The sequence below is a fragment of the Chiloscyllium plagiosum genome, unplaced genomic scaffold (genome assembly GCF_037043375.1).
Source record: "Chiloscyllium plagiosum isolate Xiang-an unplaced genomic scaffold, Cpla_swu_hap1 HiC_scaffold_5, whole genome shotgun sequence".
In the NCBI taxonomy this organism is placed as follows: domain Eukaryota; kingdom Metazoa; phylum Chordata; class Chondrichthyes; order Orectolobiformes; family Hemiscylliidae; genus Chiloscyllium; species Chiloscyllium plagiosum.
This window is the reverse complement of record NW_028270143.1, coordinates 17,833,423-17,860,451: the sequence shown is the minus strand read 5'-3', so window position 1 is coordinate 17,860,451 and position 27,029 is coordinate 17,833,423. Positions and strand designations below refer to the sequence as shown.

General features: G+C 40.8%; 1 protein-coding gene across 1 annotated transcript in view; it reads right to left on the bottom strand.

Moving 5' to 3' along the window:
- irx2a (iroquois homeobox 2a) overlaps positions 1–27,029 on the bottom strand; it is a 99,149-nt gene that overhangs the window by 42,058 nt on the left and 30,062 nt on the right. The gene's annotated exons all lie outside the window — the stretch shown is intronic.

The following is a 27,029-nucleotide window of genomic DNA, read 5'->3' as shown; positions in this document are numbered from 1 at the left end:
AGAAAAGGGGCAGTGGCATTTTTGATAAGGAATAGCATTACAGCGGTACTGAGAGACGATATTCCTGGGAATAGATCCAGGGAAGTTATCTGGGTGGAACTGAGAAATAGGAAAGGGATGATCACCTTATTGGGATTGTCTTATGGACCCCGCTAATAGTCAGCGGGAAATTGAGAAATAAATGTGTAAGGAGATCACAGTTATCTGTAAGAATAATAAGGTGTTTATGGTAGGGGATTATAACTTTCCAAACATAGGCTGGGACTGCCATAGTGCTAAGGGTTTAAATAGAGAAGAATTTGCTAAGTACTTATAAGAAATGTTTCTGGATCTACCTACTAGAGAAGATGCAAAACTTGAGCGAAACTTGGGAAAGAAGGCAGGGCAGGTGACTGAGGTGTCTGTGGAGGACAACGTTTGGGCCAGCGACCATAATTCTAAAAGTTTTAAATAGTGATGGAAAATGGTAGATAGGATCCTAAAGTTCTAAATTGGAGGATGGTATTAGGCAGGAACTTTCAAACGTTGACTGTGTGGGGGGTGGGGGTGGGGGGGTAAGTGGATTTACAGAGGTAAAGGGATGGCTGGAAAATGGGAAGTCTTCAAAAATGAGATAATGGAAGTCCAGAGACAATATGTTCCTGTTCCGGTGAAAGGCAAGGCTGGTAGGTTTGGGAACGCTGGATAACTAGAGAAGTTGAGGTTTTGATTAAGAAAAAGAAGGAAGCATATGCCCAGTATAGAGAGTTTGAGTGAATCCTTATAAAATAGAAAAGCAGTATGAGTATACTTAAGAGGGAAACCAAGACGGTAAAAAGGGGACATGAGATACCTTAGGAAAATACGGTTAAGGAGAATCCAAAGGGATTTTATAAATACATTAAGGACAAAAGGATAAGGGAAAGAATAGGGCCCCTCAAAGATCAGCAAGGCAGCCTATATGTGGCGCCACAGGAGATGGGGGAGATACTAAATGAGTATTTTGCATCAGTGTTTACTGTGGAGAAGGACATGAAAAATATAGAATGTGGGGAAATAAATGGTGACATCTGGAAAAGTTTCCATGTTACAGAGCAGGAGGTGTCTAAAAACACATAAGGGTAGATAAAACTCCAAGAACTAATCAGGTGTACCATAGATCAGGTGGGAAGTTCGGGAAGTGATTGCTGGGCCTCTTGCTGAGATATTTGTATCATCGATAGTCACAGCTGAGGTGCCGGAAGACTGGTGATTGGCTAATGTGGTGCCAATATTTAAGAAAGGTGGTAAGGACAAGCCAGAGAATTATACATCGGTGAGCCTGACATTGCTGGAGGGCAAGTCATTCGAGGGAATCCTGAGACAGAATTTACACATATCTGGAAAGGCAAGGACTGATTAGGGATAGTCAACATGGTTTTGTGCGTGGGAAATCATGTCTCACTAACTTGATTGAGTAGTTAAAGAAGTAACAAAGAGGATTGATGAGGACAGAGTGGTGGACATGACCTGTATGGACTTCAGTAAGGCGTTCGACAAGGTTCCTCATGGGAGACTAGTTAAGCAAAGTTAGATCACATGAAATAAAGGGAGAACTAGCCATTTGGATACAGAACTGGCTGGAAGGGGGTGGTGGTGGAGGGTTGTTTTTCAGACTGGAGGCCTGTGACCAGTGGAGTGCCACAAGGATCAGTGCTGGATCCACTACTTTTCAACATTTATATAAACGTAGGAGGTGTAGTTACTAATTTTGCAAATAACACCAAAATTGGGAGTATTGTGGCCAGCGAAGAAGGTTACCTCAGAGTACAAAAGGAGAATATCACATGAACATGATGTTTTAGGCAGACATTGGTGTTTTTGTGATAAGCTTCACAGATCTGTATGCAGTCACTGAAGATGGTGATCCAACATGAAGCCTTTGAAAGTAAATTTGAGGCTATATGATAGGATGATGCATCTCTCCAGAACACAAAGTTTCGAGCCCATGCAATGTAAAGAATGAAGATCTGATATTCCCGAGAATAAACATTAAGCAAGCTCCACTCATCTCAGCTGAATCTAGTCTAAAGCTTGACCGCTAACCCTACCTGTACCACAGGAAATTTGTAGTGTTTCATGGGACATCAGACCAGTGACTCACTAACAACCTGGTTTTATCTAATGAGAAAAATAACATTTTACATGACTATATGACCAAGGCATTTGATGGGAGTTGGCGGTGAAGTAACTTGGAAAGTTTTATGATGGGTCACAGGTCCTTCTGTGAGCAGGTCTCAAGGGTTCGTGACAGCAGAATGGGGAGGTTCAGGAAGACCCAATATCCCATTTCCACAAAAGGAAGGGCTTCACTGAGGATGCTCTGACCAGCAATGAGCAGCTGCGTCTTCTGGAGCAACAGCACGTCAATGGGAACCAAGAGTAAACATGTGACATCGGGGATAGGAAGACTCCAGGATTTCCACCTTGCACCATCTTTAGTAGCACAAACTATTGCTCTGCTAACCCTCACTTTCAACTGCCCTGCATTTTGCTAGGGTAAACTGGAACCACACAAATCAACTTTGGATTCACAACTTTCCCAGTGATTCATCGTATTTTGAAATGGTTTACATCAGAAACACCCAAATGACCCATGAAGTACCATAGCTAATATGAGGCCTGTGCTCAAGGGCAGTCCCACAGGGCATTGATGGTTCATTGAAGGAAAATTGCTCAGTAGTGTCTGATTGAGCCTGAGATACCCCTGACACTTGGTCACAATGTAGAGGTATTGGCTGAGCATCACCCAAGGTTGTTGCTCTGGCAATCCTGCGGAGGCAGCCCCTGTCACACAGCATGACTCCTCAGATGCCTTACCTGCCAGATGTGCCATAGTAGTAGAAAACGATGATGGAATCCCACAAAGTGTGGCCTTTTTCATGACCATGAATCACCTCAGCACTTTTGTTTTTGATGTTGTAGATTTCTAGAGTGGATACATCTGAGCAGTATCTTGCATCAATTCCATGCTTCACTGCACCTATGTGCCATGGAACAATCAATGCTATTTTAATGATGGGGTGCTGAAACAGTTAATAGTGAAGTTGCATTAGCTCCACCTTACATGATCATATCACACATACTTTGGTTGGAGCAGCAATCAGTCTTCTACGATATAATAGACCTAGTTCCAGATGGCTGTACTTTTTTTTTTAGATTACTTTAGATTAGATTACTTTACAGTATGGAAACAGGCCCTTCGGCCCAACAAGTCCACACCGACCCGCCGAAGCGCAAACCACCCATACCCCTACATTTACCCCTTACCTAACACTACGGACAATTTAGCATGGCCAATTCACCTGACCATATTTCAAATCACCTCCTCATCCATACATTCCCTACACCCCCAGGAGCCCAACCTCTCAAAGAAAAACTGCTTCAGCACCAGTGTGCTCAGCCTTATACTGTTTCCCATTTTATGAATCGATCATCCTCTACCCTTTCTAACTATGAACTACCAACATTCCAATGCTGCCAAACTCATAACGGGTATATTCTGTGAACCTAGGGAAGCAAGGAGCCCATTTGAAACTATCCAATTTTATTTCATATTTGATAGTCAACAGGTAGATAAGACTTTAACTCACTATTAAAGTTTAAAGTGAAGCCTCGGTTGTTTAACTGGGAACAAGATGCAAGATGTTCATCTGTGGGCAATAACAAGGTCATCTGTGGTAATCCTGAGTACAGTCACGCAGCTGCTGGGTGTGACAAGCATTGATGTCCAGTTCTGGAAACTGCAGCTACGTGTATACTTCCAGAGGTTGACATGATGGCAGGAAAAATTAGAGAAAATGTAGTTACTGGATTGTTTATTTGCAGAGTTGTGGGATTCCACAACATAAACAAAATGTTAATGTGATCTCTGGTCCAGAAGCCCTATATCCATTTCCAGCATAGAGTCGGTTCTGATATAAAGCTATAATTCCATTCTCGTGCAATCTCACAGTATGAGAAAATCGCGCAATAGCTCTACCATTTAAACTACTGGGGCTAAAATAGTGTTAAACCTAATACAGGTAAGAAAAGTTCGTGTTCTATGAATAATGGTCTAAATTCTTCAATTGCGTTAAAGCTAATTCATGTTCAAGAAACACGCAGAACGGACTATATCCCATTTATGTTGGTTGGGCTAGATAGGCAAGTTGAAATTCTCACATGGGGAAAGCCATTTTGAGTTTAAACAGACCACCTTTTCACTGTAGGGAAGGCCTTATTCTACAGTGTGAGATTTACAATATTTTTAAAAATAGGCGTAAATGCATATCACTTATTGATCTGTGATGCTGTCAAGTTATTAAATCTCCCACCTTTTAAATTTTGAAAAGAAAATCAGTCAATCTACTGAAATTAATCTGTGATTGTAGTTTCAATGGATGTTTGATCATATAACCCTAAATGCTATTGTTATAACATTATTACTGTATGATTGCTTCCACAATCTGGCATTTTCATATTGGACTTGATAGTTTGACAACTCCAAGAAGTTATTAAAACATTAACTATCTTTGATTTGGAATTATGAATATAAATGTGTGTTTTATAATAATTAAGTGTTCCAGGGGATTTAAATGTATTGAATGAGTGTTTATGAATGCAAGGTTTTTTTTAATATGGTGAAACCTACGTAGACACTTAAAAGTATATTTGTTTCATTCAATATGGCTCCTTAAGTTTACCTATACTGGTTATTGGGTAAGATGGCATGGACGTTGGAAGAAAAAAATAGGATGGGTGGAGTGCATGGGTGGCATAACTTGGTACTAACTTTGTACAGGCTATAAGATGCTGTTGGGAGTGGGTAAAGTCATAATTTGACATTAAAATGGCAGAATTTATGAAGATGTTTGTGAGATCAAGACTTAGAACTAATTTGGCATAGTACCTGTTAGTGGCTAGATATAGTGTCTAATGATTATGATATTATGAGAAATGCTATGCCTAATATAAATTATTTGGATGTGAGCATAGGAGGTACAGTTAGTAAGTTTGCTGATGACACCAAAATTGGAGATATAATGGACAGAGAAGAAGGTTACCTCAGATTACAATGGGATCTTGATCAGATTAATTTAGTTTAATTTAGATAAATGAGAGGTGCTGCATTTTGGGAAACCAAATCTTAGCAGGGCTTATACACTTAATAGAGTCATAGAGATGTAAAGCATGGGAACAGACCCTTCGGTCCAACCCGTCCATGCCGACCAGATATCCCAACCCAATCTAAATGGTAAGGTCCTCGGGAGTGCTACTGAACAAAGAGACCTTGGAGTGCAGGTTCATAGCTTCTTGAAAGTGGAGTCGGAAGTAGATAGGATAGTGAAGAAAGTGTTTGGTATGCTTTCATTTATTGGTCAGAGTACTGAGTACAGGAGTTGGGAGGCCATGTTGTGGCTGTACAGGATGTTGGTTAGGCCACTGTTGGAATATTGCATGCAATTTTGGTCTCCTTCCTATCGGAAGGATGTTGTGAAACTTGAAATGATTCAGAAAAGATTTACAAGGATGTTGCCAGAGTTGGAGGATTTGAGCTATCGGGAGAGGTTGAATAGGCTAGGGCTGTTTTCCCTGGAGCATCGGAGGCTGAGGAGTGACCTTATAGAGGTTTATAAAATCATAAGGGGCATGGATAGAATAAATAGACAAAGTCTTTTCCCTGAGGTGGGGGAGTCCAGAACTAGAGGGCATAAGTTTAGGGTGAGATGTGAAAGATATTAAAGAGACCTAAGGGACAACATTTTCACTCAGAGGGTAGTATGTGTATGGAATGAGCTGCCAGAGGAAGTGGTGGAGGCTGGTACAATTGCAACATTTAAAAGGCATCTGGATGGGTATATGAAATGAAGGGTTTGAAGAGATATGGGCCAGGTGCTGGCAGGTGGGACTAGATTGGGTTGGGATATCTGGTCGGTATGGACGAGTTGGACTGAAGGGTCTGTTTTTGTGCTGTACATTTCTATGAATCTATGACTCTAATGCATATGAGTTAGTTCCAGAGGTTTACAGACAATGGACCAGAACTCAGATGAGCTTTTGTGAGGAAAAGGAATAGTATTTGATAATTGGTGTGGAGCTATGAATTTTGACCACGGTATTAAAATCTTTAGATATCATTAATGGAAGAATTTAGTAATAATACTCCTTTAAAAGTAAGGTTCTAACAAGTTTCTAAGATGAGAGAAACTTTGTCATTATTGTAGGTTATTAACTATTCCACAAATGCATAGTTAGCAGTAAACCTTACTTTACAAATCCACACAAGGTGGAGAGGTAAGTGTGGCAATAATGAGCAGAACACTACAGTTAGGGGAATAGTAAAAATGAGAAGACAAATGCTCCTTAGAATAGTAAAACAAAAGACAATGTTAGAGTTAAGTATGATATGAGGTAACCAACATGTTATTTTTGCTCTTAAAAAGCATGTAAAAGCAGATGTATGCTTATTAAAAGCTAAGCCAGTGGCATTTATTGTAATGTCTGCAGTTTTTCCAGAAAGTGCTGTCCCAGTGAGGGAAACTTGCGACAAACCAGCACCACAAACAATTTGCTGTGGGTGCAAATTAACACATGAAATAGTTTAGAATTCATATATTTGAGAGTATAGTCACTCATCTTTTAATTAAGACAGGAGCTAAAAGCTTTGTTACTCTTCATGATTCAAGGCAGGCTGATGTTAACAAAATACATCATTTTTCCCTAGCATGCTTGAATAAAAATATAAGGCATTCATGGAAATTGTTCAATAGTTCAAATGTGTAGATTGGATGTAAACTGGTCATTAGACCAGTGCTAGGCGAAAGTGAGGACTGCAGTTGCTGGAAATTAGAGTCAAGATTAGAGTGGTGCTGGAAAAGCACAGCAGGTCGTAAGTTCACGCCCAACCACCAGAAGAAGCCAGGAGTTGGGTGCTTCGAAGCCAGTGAGAAAGCTCCGTGTAGAAAAAAAAGGTGATGTCAAAGAACAAGGCATCTAACAAAGCTATCAAAGAAACTGGAGTTCCAAAGAAGCATCATGCAATGTTAACTCTGCTTTCTCTCCACAGATGCTGCCAGACCTGCTGAGCTTCTTCAGCAATTTCTGTTTTGTTTCAGATTTTCAGCACCTGCAGTTCCTTGTTTTATTTTCAAACTGTGGAAGATTTGTGTTTAAGGAGCATAGGAAGTATGGTGAGGCAAATTAGTCATATGTCTTAAGTGTCTCAAGCTATTTTTAAAGAAGAAAATAAAATCTAGTACTTGTGTCGAAATTTTCTGAAAGGAAACCAATTACAGCCATGCTTGCTGAGTAAGGAGCTTCAGCATAATTAGCAGAGTGACACCTCACTGAGGTTTGAGGATCTGTAATGGTACTTCTGTGATAAAAGGCATAAATCTGTCTTTCTGTTGTTTGTAATGTTACTGTTTCAGCAGTCCTTCTCCAGTGTAATATAAGTTGTGCTGTTCTTTCATACAATAAATGTTTATTTTCTTTTGTTAAAAGTATATTGGCAACTTCTTCTGAATATTTTCAGTGACTGACCTCCATGATAAACAAAACATAACTGTGGTCTAATGAGCCAGGTTTCATTCTGGGATCTGCAATTATAAGCCATGAAAGAAATTGGAGGTCCAGTGTTAAAACCCAAACAAAATGGGTTTTGTTCTGAGGAAGGGTCACCGGACCGGAAATGTTAACTTGGATTTCTCTTCACAAATGCTGCTAGACCTGCTGAGCTTTTTGTTTTTGTTTCAAAATTGTTCACAGATTTGTTTAATAGTTAACATATTTTTGGCAATGTAATGTTGTGTCCTTGAGAAGAACCAAGGGCAATTTTAAAGTTATGTGGGAAGAGGAGTTGTGAGACAGGATTTTGTCTTAATTTACAGGCTCAAAAATCATAGGGTGTGTCTGTAATTAACAATGTGGGTGTCTTCAAAACTACCCCGAGTGATCCACTGCACAATCAAGGTCAATGGGAAACTGTTCTAATTCTGTTAAGTGAGAAGGTTGTGGTGTGATGCACAGCTGTGATGCATAATAGAAGGCAAATCCATTGGTTGTGAAGAAAATTCTCATTCATATTCGGGGAAAAAATTAAAATGCATATATATATTTCACTTTAAATCCTAAGTCTTACATGCGTTTGATGTTTGTAGTTTATCCGTGTAATAGTGTTGATGTGAATTGTGCATTGGTGAGATGGGAAATGTTTTTGAACAAAGCTTTCTCTGGTTGGAAAGATTGACCCTTTACTGCCTAATTTTCTATATTAAGTAATTTGATACCTTGGCTTAATTATAACTCAAAATAGCATAAGGAATAATCTCCTTTTGGTGACATAATAACGTGTGTAAAAGTTTGCCCATATTTTCATCTTGTGTTTGCTTGCGCAGGTTTCTTAAAACAGTAACTACCATCTTCTACTAATTTTGCTGGCTTTCTAAGTTTTAGCCCTGTCTCTTCATGTATTTTCTGTAGCACTGGAAATGTGAAATGAGAGCAGATGCCATCTCATTAGGGCTTTGGCTGCCCCACCTGGTTCCCTGCTTTCTTTGGTTTCTGTGCCAATGCAGTGTGTATTAAGTGTTACATGCTAGACAAGCCTCTCAATGCTTCTGGATTGATTACTCACCCTACAATACATGCCTCACCCTGAAACTGAATGTTGTCTCTGTCACTTGAGGAATGCAGCATTATTCCACGAAGCTGTTGGCGAAACAAATGTTGACTTCTGATTGGCAATTAAAAGACGCAACAAAACTTTAAGCCTTCTCAACAATATATGCTGACATTTTCCATGCTGTTGCTTTGCTTCCACAAGATCAGTTAATGTTGGTAACATGCACCATTAAAATTCGGTAACTGTCTTGTAAGAAAGGGCCTACAACATGTTTCTGCTGAAATGGTGACAAAATTGCCTCTGGGAAAGCTTGATGTTACCATTTCAAGGGGTTTGTAATTCTTGTTTGATTATTTGTCTATATATTCCTAGTTTCAATAACAAAATATTTTTACATCATTGTCTTTCTGATTGCCATCACTTTATTATTAGTAATGTCATCCTGATACCTTATTAACATTGTAATTCTGTCAACAGTTAATAATTTCACACTTGCTCAACTAGTCAAACCGGTCAATTTTGTGTATTAAAGAACCTATTGTATGTTAAGCTTCCACTTAAAGATAACAACATCAGACAAACTATGCATGATTAATTGATTGTGGAATAAGACATGTGAAAACTCTCTTTGTTTCTGCAGGAAAGAGGGTCCAGTCTCTGTAAAGATATTGTGCTGTGAAACTTTCAGTCAGGATGCAATGCTTCAGGTCAAACCAAAGGCAGCAGCAGGCTGGAGTAAAGACTCTTCATGCTGCTGCACATTGAATGGAGACCAATGACCGCTGAGAGAATCATAAACCTCTCAGTTTGATGATCAACTGAGCAGTAAATTAATTAATCATCATTTTATGCCTCATCAAGCACTTTGCTGAGGCTCGCAATGGGAGCCATACAAATTATCCAATGAAAAACTGATTGTTTTGTTTAGCTAGGTGAGTATTCCATGAACAGGGGAGTCTTTGACAAGCTAATAAATATGTCATCTGTCTGTGTCAGTTGCTGTAAAGTCTCTCCACCTGTAAAATAGTAGGGATTTGCACAGCATGATGGGAGGTAACCTGCACTAAGGAGGATCAAAAAACAATGGTTTGTATATCATTGCATTCCATGGTAATGTGCTCTTGTGTTGTGATTAGTTGAGCCCTGAGGGGATTCATGTAGCTTATTAGCTAAAATGATAATTTTAAATTATTTATCATAAAATTTTGTGGTGTTAACTTCTGTTCATATTTCAAAATAACCAATTTAATTTAATTTACTTCATGAAAATATTTTTGTTTATTTTTATACACACTTTAACAAGCTGATTCAGTGCCAAGGAATATGCAGCACATTTCCTCTTTTGCAAACTCACTCTCAATTTCAAGCACTTCCAAGTCAACTGTGGCAAATTTAAGATGCAGTGTAAAGAATCCTCCTATTCTGTGTCAACAATCCAAGCCGAACCCTAGAAAAATATTCCCTGCAGCAGCATGGTAAACATGTTTACTTTCACACTAGCCATCCTAAGGGTCCTCCAAGATTGCCTATTCAATGTAATTTGCACCTTTACTATACGCACACAACACTTAAGAAATGAGATTACCAACACTCATTTCACATTGGACCCTTACATTCAACAGAGAGAAGATATTTTCATTCCATCTGCTTCGGCTGGATACAAACCAAGGTCCCAGAGCTGAAAAGACCGGTTTTGCGCATGTGCTGCTGATCTCCTTCAAATCACCTTTATAATTTTCAGTATTATGGTTTAAAATTTATGTTGCTAATGGAGACTAATGTATTTTTCTGATATCCATTTTTTTAACAAATGAGTGAATCAATCTACTAAAATGAAATAGGTTAATGTCTTCACTGAATTAACTTACCATCAATTGCATTGTATATTTTTATACGATATATCTGATGTCTTCAAAACTAATCTCATGGTTATATTACATTTAAGGTAGAAGTGACCACTGCACGGTGTTTGTGGAGACATCTTTATGGTAATTTAGTGTATATTAATTATATAATGTAAGCCTGACATCAGCAGTCACATGCTATCAAGACTGAGAGGGTGGAGTAACAGTACCAGTGAGCTGAAATCCAAACATCAATGTCTTGTACAATGTTATTTAAAAAAAGTTTACTGGAATGCCATAGACTCGGACAGTAGTCACTTTTGGATAAGGCAGAGACAGAGAGGCAGTAGACTCAGGGAAGGGACAGCATAATCTAAGAGAGCACCCTGTACTGAGCAACCAATCCTACCCTGAGACAGCATCCAAAAGGGCAGAGCAATTTTTGGGTTATATTCATGGAGATCAATCACATGATGGTGTCCATTCAAGCCACCCTTTGTTCTATTTGTTGAGTAGAATGGCTCTTCCTGCCTTGAAACCTTTTTTTTGGTTTCTTCATTTGGAAACGTAAGCTTTACTTGCTGTGCCAGCATTTACTACCCATCTCAAGTTGCCCTGGAACTTGTAGTCCATTTGGCCCAACATCAATAGACGAGTAGCAATATATTTGCAAGTCATGATGGTGATTGGCTTGGAGAGGAACCTTCAGGTATGTTCCCAAGTAGCTGCTATCCTTGTCCTTCTTGGTATTACTGGTCATGAGTTTGCAAGGTGTTGTCTCACGAGCTTGGTGAATTACTGCAGTGCTCTTGTAGGTGATATACATTGCTTCAACAGTACATCAATTGTGGAAGGAGTGAAAGTGGTGCCAATCAAGCAAGTTGCTTTGCCCTGTATGGTGCCGAGTTTCTTGAATGTTGTCGGATCTGCAGTTATGTAGGCAAGTGGGAGTACTCCATCACACTTCTGATCTGTACCTTGTAGATCATGAATAGTTTTTGGGCAGTTTGGAATGAGTTATTTGCTGCTGGATTTCTAGCGTCTGACCTGCTCTTTTGGCACAGTATTTCTACTGGGAGATTCATTGATAATATCAATAAACGTCAAGGGAATTAGAAATGATAAAAGTAAAAAGACACTTGTGGGGCAGAACAAAAACTTGTCAGAAAGACAAATAATTATCATGAACGACTGTAATCTATATTTTGATTGGAAAAGTCAAAGATGCAAATATTTTCATTGAATGTTTTCAAGATAGATTCTTGGAACAGCAGGTCGTGGAGCTGACCTGACAGCAAGCTGAATACACAACAAAGATATACTGCTGAAATGTATAAGGATCTTGGTCAGACCACATTTGAAATATTGTGAATAGTTTTGGGCCCTATATCTAAGGGAGGATGTGCTGGCCTTCAAGGGAGACCAAAGAAGGTTTACAAGTATAACCCCGAGGATGAAGGGCTTGTTATAAGAGGAGTGGTTGAGGACTCTGTGCCTGTACTTGATGGAGTTGGAGGGGGCATGGTGGCTAAGTAGCTAGCAGTGCTGCCTTACAAACCAGAGACCTGGTTTCGATTTCAGCCTTGGATGACTGTCTGAATTTAGTTTGCATGTTCTCCGTGTGTCTGCATGGGTTTCCACCAATTTCTTCCCCCAGTCCAAAGATGCGCAGGTTATATGGATTAGCAATGCTAAGTTGTCCCATATGTCCATGAGTGTACAGTGACATGGGTTAGCTATGGTAAATGCAGAGTTACGAGAATTGTGTGGGAGTTGGCTCTGGGCAGGATGATCTTCGGAGAGTTAGTGCAGACCTGGACCAAATGGCCTTTTTCTGCACTTATAGGGATGAGTGAGGATCTGATTGAAACTTGTAGAATACTGAGAGGCCTGGATAGAGTGGATGTGAAGATGATGTTTCCAATAATAGGACAGACAACGATCCAAGGGCACAGTCTCAGTCAAGAGGCAGCCCTTTAGAACTAAGATGAAGAGGTGAATCTGTGGAACTGATTGCCACAGAAAGCCATGGAGGTCAAGTCATTGAGTGTTTTTAAGACCTAGATAACAAGCTTCCTGATTAATAATGAGGTCAAAGGTTAGGGGGAGAAGATAGGAGAATGGGGTTAAGAAATATATCAGGCATAGTCCAATGGCAGAGCAGACTCAATAGGCTGAATGGTCTAATTCTACTACTATATCTTACTGCAGTGGGGCTATTCCATGTGTAGCCTAACAGAACTATTTGCAGGCCCTTGTATCGAGAAGTTAACATGCATGGATGAAGGTGTTATATCAGCTGTAGACTCCAAGACTGCAGCACAGTATCACAGGGGATAATGAATTCCAAGTATCAGATTGAGTTAATTGCCAGGAAAAAGACCTGGCCTATTCACCGTATCCATACCCCTTATGATTTTATAAACCTCTGTAGGGTCACCCCTGAGCCTCCAAAGCTCCAGGGTATTACACCACTCCCTGGCCATATGCCAGGCACATTGTCAGTGGGGAGGGCATGTAAAATCAAAGTGATGGAAAGCCTACTGTCTTTCCACTCAAGCCCAAGCACTCCCCTATAATCCAATAGGTGGATTGGTGTGGAAATTGGCAGTTTCCCAATCAATTTTAACAAGTAATTAATGGTTAATTGAAATTGTTGACAAGCTGATCAACCCAAATATTATAATACAGTCATTATGGCAGACAGGCAGATGGGAGAAGACTATTGTTTTTAAAAGTAAAGAACTGAAAAACAGAAAGGAAGGTGGAAGACATTCTTTGAGCTGAGTCATGTGGGCATCGAGGAATTACAGCCCCACCCCACATGTTCTCCTCCCGTCCTGGTCTCCAAAATCAGCCATCATATCCGAACAGCAACATCCCCAGCTTCTGATCCTTCCCAGCTTAAAGATCAGGAAATTGCCTGCCTCTGGGATCCTTGGAGTCCTGCGCACAGTCCCAGCAGTGCCCATTTCTCCGTTCTAGTGCAGCTGGGCTTACTAGAGCTGTTAGTCAATCAAACTGGTGGGTAGTTTTAGAGGGCAATACTTTCTCCCCCTGAGTGCCAGAAGTGCCCCACTCAGTTTGTTTATTGATTAGCGTGTACTGCTGTGAATCTTTTGACTGACTGACTCTCACCGGGGATATTAGTAATGAGCCTCTTCTGCTCCATGAAATCTAGCTTCACCTTCTCTTAGAAATTGTCCAGAGGGCCTCCTGGGCCACAGTGGATATATCACATCTGCCGTACTTTCCACATCCTTGAGCAAAGCTTCCAGTCCTATCTTGGAAAAACTTTGAAGCTCATTCTCTCTCTTGTTATGTCATTTTCAAATCAGTGTCAGCCATCAGCAATTATGAGGGCATGAAAGCAGAGCTAGCTGAAGTGAATTGGCAAATTGTGTAAGAGGATTGTTCAATAGAGATACAAACATTTAAAGGGTTATTTCAGATTGCACAAAATAGATATAATCCGAAGAGTAAGAAAATTTCCAAGAGGAATACTCACCAATCGTGGTTAACTTGGAAGGTTACAGACAGCATCAAACTTAAAGTAAAATACATCATTATACAAAGATAAATAACAGGTCATGAGATTAGACAGAATATATTTTTTAAAAAGCAATGAAACTAAACCTGGCAAGAGCTAACAGGTGCTCAGGTCTGAATGGACTATATCCTCAGCTCTTAGAAAAAGTGACTTAATGAGATAAGATGCATTGGTTTTAAATTTCAAAAGCACTCTTGATTTGGAGAAGGATCCATTAGATTAGAAGATAGCAAATATTTATTCAAAATGGAGGGGAGCTAGAGGCAATTTACTTTGTTTTGAATGAAAATTATGAAAAGATATTGTTAAAGGAGTTATAGCAGAGCACTTAGAAAGGGATTCAGAAACTGAGAAAAATAATCAAGTAGAGCCATCGTATATTAGGGAGTGCCTGGAGTGTATCTCACACTTCAACCAGTGATCACCTCCAGGTGTTCCACTATTTTTTATTCCCTCCTGAGATGTGGATGTCTCTGGCTGGCCAGCATTTATTGCCTGTTCCTAGTTACCATTGAGAACTGCTCTAGTCACCTGCTCTGGATTGACCCACAATCCATTGTTGTCACCTGCTCTGGGTTGACCCACAATGCCATTAGAAAGGCAGTTCTAGGATTTTGACTCAGCACCAATGAAGGAATGGCAATAAATTTCCAAGATGGTCAGGGACTTGGAGAGGAAAATGTGGGTGGTGATGTTCCTGTATATCTGCTGCCCTTGTCCTTTTAAATTAAAGTAATATGGATTTAGAAAGTGCTATCTAAGGTTCTTTGGTGAATTTCTGCAGTGCATCTTGTAGATAGCACATTGAGTGTTAACAGTGAAGAGAATGGATGCTCATAAAAGTGGTGCCAATCACAGTTGTCCTGGATAGTGTCACTTCTTGAATGTTATTGGAGTTGCATTCATCCAGGCAAGTGGGTTTGTATTCCATCACACTCCTAAATTGTACCTTAGATAGTGAACAGGCTTTGGAGAGTCAGGAGGTGAGTTGCTCACTGCAGTATTCCTAGCCTCTGAAATGAGTCCAGTTGAGTTTCTGGTCAATGGTAACCCACAGGATGTTAAGAGCGGTGCTTCGATGATAGCATAGTTGAATGTCAAAAGATAGTGTTTGAGTTGTCTCTTATTGGTGATGGTCATTGCCTGATATTTGTATGGTGTGAATATCAATTAGAATTTGTCATCCCAAGCCTGGATATTGTCAAAATCCTATCACATTTGAGCGTGGACTGCTTCAGTATCTGAAGAGTCAAGAACATTGTTGAACATTGCGCAATCATCAGAGAACATCCTCACTTCTGACATTATGATGCAGCTGAAGATAGTTGGGCCAAGGACACTAGCCTGAGGAACTCCTGCAGAGATGGCCTGGAGCTGAAATGACTGACCAACAACCACAATCATCTTCCTACATGGCAGGTATGGCACTACTAGAAGATCATTTAGTCTCCGATTCCCATTGATTCCAGTTTTGTTAGCGGTCCTCAATTCCAGTCAAATGCAGTCTTGCTGTCAAAGGCTATCACTCTCATCTCACCTCTGGAATTCAGCTCTTTGTCTATGTTTGACCCAAGATTGTTATGAAGTCAGGAGCTGAATGGCCTTGGTGGAACCCAAAGTGGACATGAATGAGTAGATGATTGCTTAGCAAGTGTTGTTTAATAGCACCTTTAATGGAACCTTCTATCACTCTCCTGATGATTGAGAGGAGATTAATGGGGAAGTAATTGACCAGATTAGATTGTACGTCACTTGGATACCAGTGTTGTTGCTGTACTGGAACCCCCTTGGCCAGGGGTGCATCCATTTCTGGAGCACAAATCTTCAATGCTGTTGCCAGAATTTTATCAGGGCCCATAGCTTTTGTACTTTTTGGTGCCTCCAACTGTTTCTTGATGTCATGTGGGCTGTTTAGACTGTGCATCTATGATGCTGGGGATGACTGGAGGAGGCCAAGATAGATCTTCCATGCAGTGTTTCTGGCTGAAGTTTGTTGCGAATGTTTCAATTTTATTTTTTGCACTAACATGCTGGGCTCGGGATTCGCCGCCACCGATTAGCCACTGCCCTTTGACCACCGCGGACGCTTAGCCACCAGCCATTGGCCACTGAAGACGATTCGCCACCACAAATAAAAGTATATACAATATTGGATGAACCCCATCAAGTCTTTTCGCTAAAATACAATATACCTGAGAGAATAAAATAGGGGCTATGTTGAACGTACCATCCACAAACCACGTCGATTCTGCTAAATGATGTATCCAACATTCCCTACCAAATACTTCCGTGACCATCCAATAATGTATATACTTCTACCAAATAAGCAGCGTTCAATGTACGTATGCATGTTTGAAATGGTGAAGTCCTTGGTACCTAATCCCAGACCACAGGATATCCATTGTGACTTTGAGCAGGCAGCTATCAGTGCTATGAGAGAACATTTTCCTGAAGTTAGAATTAGGAGCTGTTTGTTTCATTTGGCACAAAGTATGCATAGACATATTGCTGCAGTTAGAACAACTCGTCAATACAACACCGATCCTGATTATGCTTTAAAAGCAAAAATGATAATTGCTTTGGCTTTTATCTTTATAAACAAATAGCGCATAACTATCAAATGAACTAAAATTTCATTGTTTAATATTAATGCGAGATTTTACTGCCATTATAAAGATTTTTAACATATATTTCCTTTTTCTGGTTAAAGTTTGTAACTCATTTTTATACATAAACCAATAAAATGATATTTATTTAACCTCTTTTTTTTAATCAATATGTGGTTGTATAAATAAAGGGTATTGAGAAGTATGAAAGAACAGGCAGGAGGGAAAACAATCAGTACATATATATATTTCCGGTGGTGAATAGTCTCCAGAGGTCAAACGACCCCAATGGAGAAACGCTGGTGGAGAACCGGCAGTGGCTAATCATCGGCGGCGAATCTGCCGTGGTGAATCGTCACCAACCCTGCTGGGCTATTCTGTTTTTGAGGATAGAGATGTTTGTGAAACTCCGTCTTCCAGTTCTTCATGATTGGACATGGCAGAACTGCAGAGTTTAAATCTGATCTGTTGGTTGTGGAATCACTTGGCTCTGTCTATCACTTTCTGCTTATGCTATTTGGCACACAAGTACTCCTGTTTGGTAGCTTCACCAGGATGACGCCACATTTTTAGGTATGCTTTGTGCTGATTCTGGCATGCCCACCTGCACTCTCCATTGAACCATGGTTGATTCCCAAGCTTGATGGTAATGATTGAGTGGGAGATATGCTGGGCTATGAAGCTGTGGCCTGTGCTGAGGTACAATTCTGCTGTTGATGACCCACAGTGCATTATGGATGCCCAGTCTTGAGTTGCTAGATCTGTCTAGGAGAAAGTGAGGACTGCAGATGCTGGAGTACCAGAGTTGAAAAATGTGGTGCTGGAAAAACACAGCAGGCCAGGCAGCATCTGAGGAGAATCGACGTTTCGGGCATAAGCTCTTCTTCAGGAATTGCTAGATCTGTCTGAAGACTGACCCATTTAGCACTGTGATGGTGCCACAATACACAATAGAGGGTATTCTTAATGCAAAGGCAGGACTTTGTCTCCACAAGGACTATGCAGTGGTCACTCTTGCTGATAGAGATTTATAAGATGATCAGAGGAATAGATCGAGTAGACAGTCAGAAACTTTTTCCCCGGGTACAACAGAGTGTTACAAGGGGACATAAATTTAACGTAAAGGGTGGAAGGTATAGGGGGGATGTCAGGGGTAGGTTCTTTACCCAGAGAGTGGTGGGGGCATGGAATGCGCTGCCTGTGGGAGTGGCAGAGTCAGAAGCATTGGCGACCTTTAAGTGGCAATTGGATAGGTACATGGATGGGTGCTTAAGTTAGGACAAATGTTCGGCACAACATCATGGGCCGAAGCGCCTGTTCTGTGCTGTATTGTTCTATGTTCTATGTTCTATGTACTGTCATGGACAGATGTATCTGCAGCCAGCAGATTGGTGAGAATGAGGTCAAGTATGTTTTTCTTTCTCTTGTTGATTCACTCACTACCTGCTACAGACCCAGTCTCACAATTGTGCCTTTTAGGACCTACCTACCTTGATCAATAACGCTGCTACCAAGCCACTCTTGGTGGTGGTCACTGAATTCCCCAACCCGAGTATATTTTGATATCATGCCATTGTCAGTGCTTCCTCCAAGTGTTATTCAAAATGGAGGATTACCAATTCACCTGCTGAGAGCGGACGGTACATGGTAATCTGCAAGTGGTTTCTTTTGTCCAGGTTTCATCTGATGCCATGATACTTCATGGGCTTCACAGTCAATGTTAGGGATTCCCAAAACAATCTCTTCCCAACTGTATACCACTGTGCTGTCATCTCTGCCTGCCGGTAGGCTAGGACATATCCAGTGATGATGGTGGTAGTATCTGGGCATTGTCTGTAAAGTATGATTCCATGAATATGACTGTCAGGCTGTTGCTTGACTGGTCTGAGACAGATTTCCTAATTTTGGTGCTCAGCTGTTAACAAGGAAGACTTTGGATGGTTGACAGGGCTGTTTTTCTTTGTCATTTCCAGTATCTTGGGCGATAACAGGTGCTCCATCTAGTTTCATTGCTTTAAGACTTCGTAGTGATTGATACAAGTGAATGGCTTGCTAGGCCATTTCAGAGTGCTCTTGAGAGTGAACCACATAGATATGGCTCTGGACTCACATGTAAGTCAGCCGAAGTGAGGATGACAGATTTCCTTCTCTGAAAGATATTAGTGAATAACACCACAGTTGGCTCAGCTGTACTGGCACAGTGGGAGGCAGAACAAAGACTTGAAAAGGAACAGTGTTAGGGACTCAGAAGAGACATAGTCAGGCATTTCTCCAATGATGGTCAAGAATCCAGGGTAATGTGTTCCCTTCCTGGTGTCAGGATGGAGGATATCACTGAGTAGCTGTAGAATTACAAGAGGTAAAAACAGTAATAAAGTCCTACAGGCAAACCTTATGAAAATAGGGAGAATACAAAGGGAGTAATCTCCAAATTATTGTCAGGCCACACACATCTCACTTGAGTAAATTTAGAAATAAAAGGATAGAACAGATGAATGTGTGAATGAATGATTAGTGCATAACGCAATGGCTTTACATTCCTGAGATGCTGGAACTGTTCCTGAGGATGTTGGAACTTATCAATTGCTTTTATTTTTAGAAAATGGTGGGAAGGCCACTGATTTCAGTACCTGCCAGCTACCAAAGTATAGCGATCTAGCAGGTTGATGTCGGATTTGTGACCTGATATCATCACATTGGATTTTGAGCACGTACAGCACAAGAAAGTGAAATGTCTGTTTAGGTTTACAACACACATGTAAATATACAAATATATTTGGTGAGTTGCAGTCAGAAATGCAACAGATGGATTATGCTGTTGTGGTAAGAACAGAGACCTGGCTTGAAAAGGACAGGACTGGGCTCTAAATGTTGGTAAATGTTTCCATAGGAATGGAGAAAAATGAGGAGGGGTGGTTGTATTATTGAAGGAGGATATTGCAAAGCTGGAGGGGAGGATATCCTGAAGTGGTCAAGGACACTATCTATTTTGTTAGAGTTAAGAAACAATAGTGGTATCATTATACCACTGGGTCTATTCAACAAACTACCCACTTGTGGGAAAGATATGGATAACAATTATACTGAGGTGCAATAACTGTAGAACAGTGAACAATAGGAGAGTTTAATTATCCTAACATAGATGGTTTAAAAGACAGAGAGGGAAAAGAAGTTCCAGCATATACTGAGGAGAATTTTCTTGATCAGTATTTTCTGGTCAAGTGGGAAGAATGAGTTGCTCATTCTGGTCTGTGGAATGAGGTGGATCAAATGCATTAAGTGCCACAGTACCATAAGGTTTGGATTAGCTATGGAAATGCATGAGAAGCAATCCAGAGTAAAATTACTTTATTCGAAAGAGGATTGAGCAGCAATGATCCTATCCAAGGTAAGTTGGAACTGAACACTAGCAGGCAAAACTGGAAATGAGTAATTGTTGATCTTTAAAGAGGAGATGGTTGAGATACAGTTGAGATGTAGGTGAGAATAAGGTAGGTGAACTTGCAGCGTGGGTTGGTACCTGGGACTTCAATGTTGTGGCTATTACGGAGACATGGGTAGAACAGGGACAGGATTGGCTGTTGCAGGTTCCAGGGTTTAAATGTTTTAGTAGGGTCAGAGGTGGGGGTAAAAGAGGGGGAGGTGTGGCATTGCTTGTCAAAGATAGTATTACAGCTGTGGAAAGGACGATGGATGAAGACTCGCCATCTGAGGTAGTTTGGGTTGAGGTTAGGAATAGGAAAGGTGAGGTCACCCTGTTAGGAGTTTTTTATAGGCCTCCTAATAGTCCTAGAAACGTAGAAGAAAGGATTGCGAGGATGATTCAAGAGAAGAGTGAAAGTAATAGGGTGGTTGTTATGGGGGACTTTAACTTTCCTGATATTGATTGGGAAAGCTATAGCTCGAGTTCGTTAGATGGGTCAGTGTTTGTCCAATGTGTGCAGGAGGGTTTCCTGACACAATATGTAGATAGGCCAACAAGAGGTGAGGCCATACTGGATTTGGTTCTGGGTAACGAACCAGGCCAGGTGTTAGAATTAGAGGTAGGTGAGCACTTTGGGGACAGTGACCACAATTTGGTGACTTTTACTCTAGTGATGGAGAGGGATAAGTGTGCACTACAGGGCAAGAGTTATAGCTGGGGGCAGGGAAATTATGATGCGGTGAGGCATGACTTAGGATGTGTGGCTTGGAAAAGTAATCTTCAAGGCAAGGGCGTAATTGATATGTGGAGCTTGTTCAAGGAGCAACTATTGAGTGTCCTTGATAAGTATGTACTCGTCAGGCAGGGAGGAAAGGGTCGTGTGAGGGAGCCGTGGTTTAATAAGGAATTGGAATCCCTTGTTAAATGGAAGAGGGCGGCCTATGTAAAGATGAGGCGTGAAGGTTCAATTGGGGCGATTGAGAGTTATAAGGTAGCCAGGAAGGACCTGAAGAGAGAGCTAAGAGCAGCAAGGAGGGGACATGAAAGGTCCTTAGTTGGTAGGATTAGGGAAAACCCTAAGGCTTTCTATAGGTATGTCAGGAATAAAAAAATGACTAGGGTAGGAATAGGTCCAGTCAAGGATAGTAGTGGGAAGTTGCGTGTGGAGGCTGAAGAGATTGGGGAGACATTGAATGAATACTTTTTGTCAGTATTCAATCAGGAACAGGACATTGTTATCAATGTGAGTACTGAGTCACAATTAAGTAGAATGGATGGCTTTGAGGTATGTAGAGAAGAGGTGTTGGAAATTCTGGAAAGGGTGAAAATAGATAAGTCCCCTGGGCCTGATGGCATTTATCCTAGGATTCTCTGGGAAGCAAGGGAGGAGATTGCAGAGCCATTGGCCTTGATTTTTATGTCCTCGTTGTCTACAGGAGTAGTGCCAGAAGATTGGAGGCTAGCAAATGTGGTTCCCTTGTTCAAGAAGGGGAGTAGGGATAACCCTAGTAACTATAGGCCGGTGAGTCTCACTTCTGTTGTGGGCAAAGTCTTAGAGAGAATTGTAAGGGATAGGATTTATGAACATCTGGATAGGAATAATGTGATCAAGGATAGTCAGCATGGTTTTGTGAAGGGAAGGTCGTGCCTCACAAACCTTATTGAATTCTTTGAGAAGGTGACTAAGGAGGTGGATGAGGGGAAAGCAGTAGATGTGGTGTATATGGATTTTAGTAAGGCGTTTGATAGGGTTCCCTATGGTATTCTACTGCAAATAATACGGAGGTATGGCATTGAGGGTGAGTTGGAGGTTTGGATTAGGAGATGGCTGGCTGGAAGAAGACAGAGGGTAGTAGTTGATGGCAAAGGTTCATCTTGGAGTGCCGTCACTAGAGGTGTTCCGCAAGGATCTGTTTTGGGGTCATTGCTGTTTGTCATTTTTATAAATGACCTGGAGGAGGGGTTAGAAGGTTGGGTGAGCAAGTTTGCGGATGATACGAAAGTCGGAGGAGTTGTAGACAGTGAGGAAGGATGTGGCAGGTTACAGCGGGATATAGATAAGCTGCAGAACTGGGCAGAAAGGTGGCAAATGGAGTTCAATGTAGCTAAGTGTGAGGTGATTCACTTTGGTAAGAGTAATAAAAAGATGGGGTACTGGGCTAATGGACGGATACTTGGTAGTGTGGATGAGCAGAGGGATCTCGGTGTCCATGTACACAGATCTTTGAAAGTTGCCACCCAGGTAAATAGTGCGGTGAAGAAGGCATATGGCGTACTGGCTTTTATTGGTAGAGGAATTGAGGTCATGTTGCTGTTGTATAAGACTCTGGTGCGGCTGCATCTGGGGAGCATTGTGTGCAGTTTTGGTCGCCATACTATAGGAAGGATGTGGAGGCACTGGAACGGGTGCAGAGGAGGTTTACCAGGATGTTGCCTGGTATGGTAGAAAGATCGTATGAGGAAAGGCTGAGGCATTTGGGGTTGTTTTCATTGGAGAAAAGAAGGTTTAGGAGTGACTTGATAGAGGTGTACAAGATGATTAGGGGTTTAGATAGGGTCGACAGTGAGAATCTTTTTCCACGTATGGAGTCAGCTATTACAAGGGGGCATAGCTCTAAATTAAGGGGGGGTAGGTATAGGACAGATGTTAGGGGTAGGTTCTTTACTCAGCGAGTCGTGAGTTCATGGAATGCCCTGCCAGTAGCAGTGGTGGACTCTCCCTCTTTATGGGCATTTAAGCGGGCATTGGATAGGCATATGGAGGATAGTGGGCTAATGTAGGTTAGGTGGGCTTGGATCGGCGCAACATCGAGGGCTGAAGGGCCTGTACTGCGCTGTATTCTTCTATGTTCTATGTTCTATCCATCGAATGAGGGGAAAAGGGAATAACAAAGGAGTAACATTTCGGATGATGAAACAAATAGATGAAACAGTGAAAGGGAGTTTTAAATGGATGCCAACTTGGTAACAAAAATAGGAACCAGACTGAATGTAGCAAGTTAAAAGGAGAAGTAAAAATCAAAATGATGCAAAAAGGTGAAAAGTAGAGACTGACAACTAACATGAAGGGGAATTGAAAAGTCTTCTATCAGTATATTGATACTAATAGGGTAGTACGAAGAGGGCCTAGACTGATAAGGGACTAAAAATGTAACATATGCATGGAAGCAGTGGATATGATTGAGGGACTAAACATATGTTTTCTCTTTCTTGACCAAGGAAGAAGATACTGCTGAAGTCAATGTAAAAGAGGATGCAGTTGAGGCAGAAGATAGATCAAGTAGATGTAATAGAAAGGCTGATATTATTTAAGCATGATAAATCTTCAGGACGAGTTAGGATACATCTGAGGATGCTGAGAAAGTGGAAATTCAATGGACAGAGTGGTGAGATGGACAGATATGAGGCATTTGAAGTATAATACAGAAAAATGTAAAGTAATACATTTTGATAAAAAGAATGAGTAGAAACTGAAAAAGTAAAGAGTACAATTCTAAAGGGGTTGCAGGAGCAGACTGGCTTATGGGTAGAATATTTCTAAAATAACAATTAAACTAAATTTACTAATTATGTCAAATTAAACCAAATGAAATGTTAATAATAAAATTAAAATCAAAATGTCATGAGTGAGATAATACACGCCAGCCCCTGCAGTTCGCATTGATTGCAGAAGCTTCAAATGTACAAATGGCTGGTAGATAGGATAGTGAAGAAGGTGTTTGGTATGTTTTCCTTTATTGGTCAGAACATTGAGTATAGGAGTTGGGAGGTCATATTGCGGCTGTACAGGACATTAGTTAGGCCACTTTTGGAATATAGCGTGCAATTCTGGTCTCCTTCCTATCAGAAAGATGTTGTGAAACTTGAAAGGGTTCAGAAAAGATTTACAAGGATGTTGCCAGGGTTGGAAGATTTGAGCTATAGGGAGAGGTTAACTGTTTTCTCTGGCGCGTCAGGGGCTAAGGGGTGACCTTATAGAGGTTTACAAAATTATGAGGGCATGGATAGGATAAATAAACAAAGTCTTTTCCCTGGGGTCAGGTAGTCCAGAACTAGAGGGCATAGGTTTAGGGTGAAAGGGGAAAGATATAAAAGAGACCTAAGGGACAACTTTTTCACTCAGAGGATGGTACGTGTATGGAATGAGCTTCCAGAGGAAGGGGTGGAGGCTGGTACAATTGCAATATTTAAAAGGCATCTGCATGGTTATATGATTAGGAAGGGTTTGGAGGGATATGGGCCAGGTGCTGGCAATTGGGACTAGATTGGGTTGGGATATCTGGTTGGCATGGATGAGTTGGACCGAAGGGTCTGTTTCCGTGCTGTATGTCTCTATGACGTCATATGCTCCCTCTCCATGAACAACCACAAAGGTGAGCAAACAGTTGAGGCCAACGATCTGCTCTACAACCCACTGGGACCTGTTTATTGCCAGATCTGAAGAGTTATATACTCAAATCATTGTAGATGAAAGGCCAGGTTGAGAAAGCAGTTATGAAGGCATACTGAATCCTGAATTTTATACATACAGGAGTAAAGAACAAAAACAATAGCAAAAAAGATTTTGATTAACCATTATTAAACATTGCTTGGCCTCAACTGGGGTACTGTGTCTAATACTGGACACCACACTTTAGGTAGAATATAATTATGTTGGAGGCAAATTCAATCATTCATTTCAAAGGAAACTTTCTAAATGCCCTGAGAGAGTAAATATTTACAGAACTATGAGGGATGGGCAAGGCAGTGGGATTAGTTGAGGTGCTGTTTCTAAGGAGAAAGTGAGGTCTGCAGATGCTGGAGATCAGAGCTGAAAATGTGTTGCTGGAAAAGCGCAGCAGGTCAGGCAGCATCTAGGGAACAGGAGAATTGACGTTTCGGGCATAAGCCCTTCCTGAAGAAGGGCTTATGCCCGAAACGTCGATTCTCCTGTTCCCTGGATGCTGCCTGACCTGCTGCGCTTTTCCAGCAACACATTTTCAGTGCTGTTTCTAAGAGCTAGAAAGGCATAATGAACTGAATGTATGCTATAACTGTGCTTAGCTTTTGTGATTCAAGAAAACCTGATTTTAAGATGATGATGTCTTGGATGTGGGTTTCAGCGGTGATCAGGGTGAGATCAGAACATAAGCAGGTATCCAGAGCAATAATTTACTGAATGTAGCAAAGGAACCAGGACACCAACATGAAAATCACTTCACAATAAGTTTGTAGCCAAAATTTTGCATTTTATTTTAATGTACATGTATGTATTCATAAAGACAGAAAAGTTATTAATTGAAATGAACTCATCAATAAAGATCCTCTGACACTTGACACAGGTGGACATTGGGACTGGAATAGTTGTAAGACACAATGAACAGTTTTCATATCCCAATAGCAATTCATCAGGAATATAACTTTATAATTTTTTGAAGTGACTAGTTGCAAGATGAAAGACTTTTTTTAAGAACTAAAGAAACGGCACAGAACATCCTCAAAGGCATTTCACTTCAAACTGCTAATGTCACAGCCCAGGTGTTAGAATAATATGCTGAAGTACATTCTGGCATGTTTGTCAATTTTTCACAAAAAGTGCTAGTGAGCTATCAAGTCACATCTCCACAAATACAGATTGTTATCCCACCCATCATTTAAAAGAATCTGATCTTCTTCAAGCTAGTGAAAATCAACATTTAATTTGATCAAATTATCTTAGTTTTACATTAGATTCCCTACAGTGTTGAAACAGGCCCTTCGGCCCAACAAGTCCACACCGACCCGCCAAAGAACAACCCACCCAGACCCACTCTCTATATGTAACCCTGACTGATGCACCTAACACTATGGGCAACTTAGCTTTGCCAATTCACCTGATCTGCACATCTTTGGATTGTGGGAGAAAACTGAAGCACCTGGAGGAAACCCCAGAGCAGACAAAGGGAGAATGTGCAAACTCCACACAGACAGTCACCCAAGGCAGGAATTGAACCTGGATCCCTGGTGCTGTTAGGTAACAGTGCTAACCACTGAGCCTCCATACCACTCTATGGATTGTGGATTAAAAGTCTATTTCTCTATTTGAAACAACCCGAGTGCTTGACCTTGATCAGATCAACATGAACTTCAGTAGAGACAGTTTTATGAACTATCATACATAAACTCCTTAGCAGTGGCAAACCTAGATTGCATTGAAACTTCAATATTACAATCAATGGAGTACTTCAGATCCTGACAAGAATAATCCCTTTGCCAATCTATAAGATTTTATATTAATGAAGCTTGACTGTACCTCAAGTTTCTGATACAAGTATGCACAATTAAAACCAAAAATACATCAGCAACACATCAGTGTTATTTTCTACTTGACTTTTACTCTATGCCCATTTGGTATTATGGACATCAGAAAGTATGCAACATAAAGGTTTAGGTATACATTAGAGCTTAAACACAGGTTAAGATGTACACAATTGTTGCTGAATATTGCCAATTGAAATTTTTTTTTTATGGCTATTATGTTTCCACTCCATTGCATCACCAAACCTCCAATCACTTCTCTTTTCCTTAAGGAATTGAAGCTTAATAACATATGGTTTAATATGAGGTGACAGTAGCTCAGGACCACAACCAAACGGCAACTTTTCGGTATATGACTCCAAATTATAAATGTTAGTATACAACTAATTCTTCTGGCCAACTAATCACAGCTAAGCTTTGAGCCAGAAGATCTGGGTGCAAGTCCCACCTGCTCCAGAGGTGTGTAGTAACATTTCCAAACAGATTGATTAGAAAGTAACAACAGTGTGAACAGCTCGAATCCATACACATGCACTTGACAGTGCAAATCACAAAGCTGGAGCAGCAACCTCGCAGGTGTTTTCCTCCCCTTTGCCCAGGGACCCTGTTGTCAATTGAATTACCAATTAAGTCAACTAACTCTGTGCAGATTTGGTGAATTGGAACTTGATTTTTCAACATCTATCTTCTGCCCAGTCACCATTTG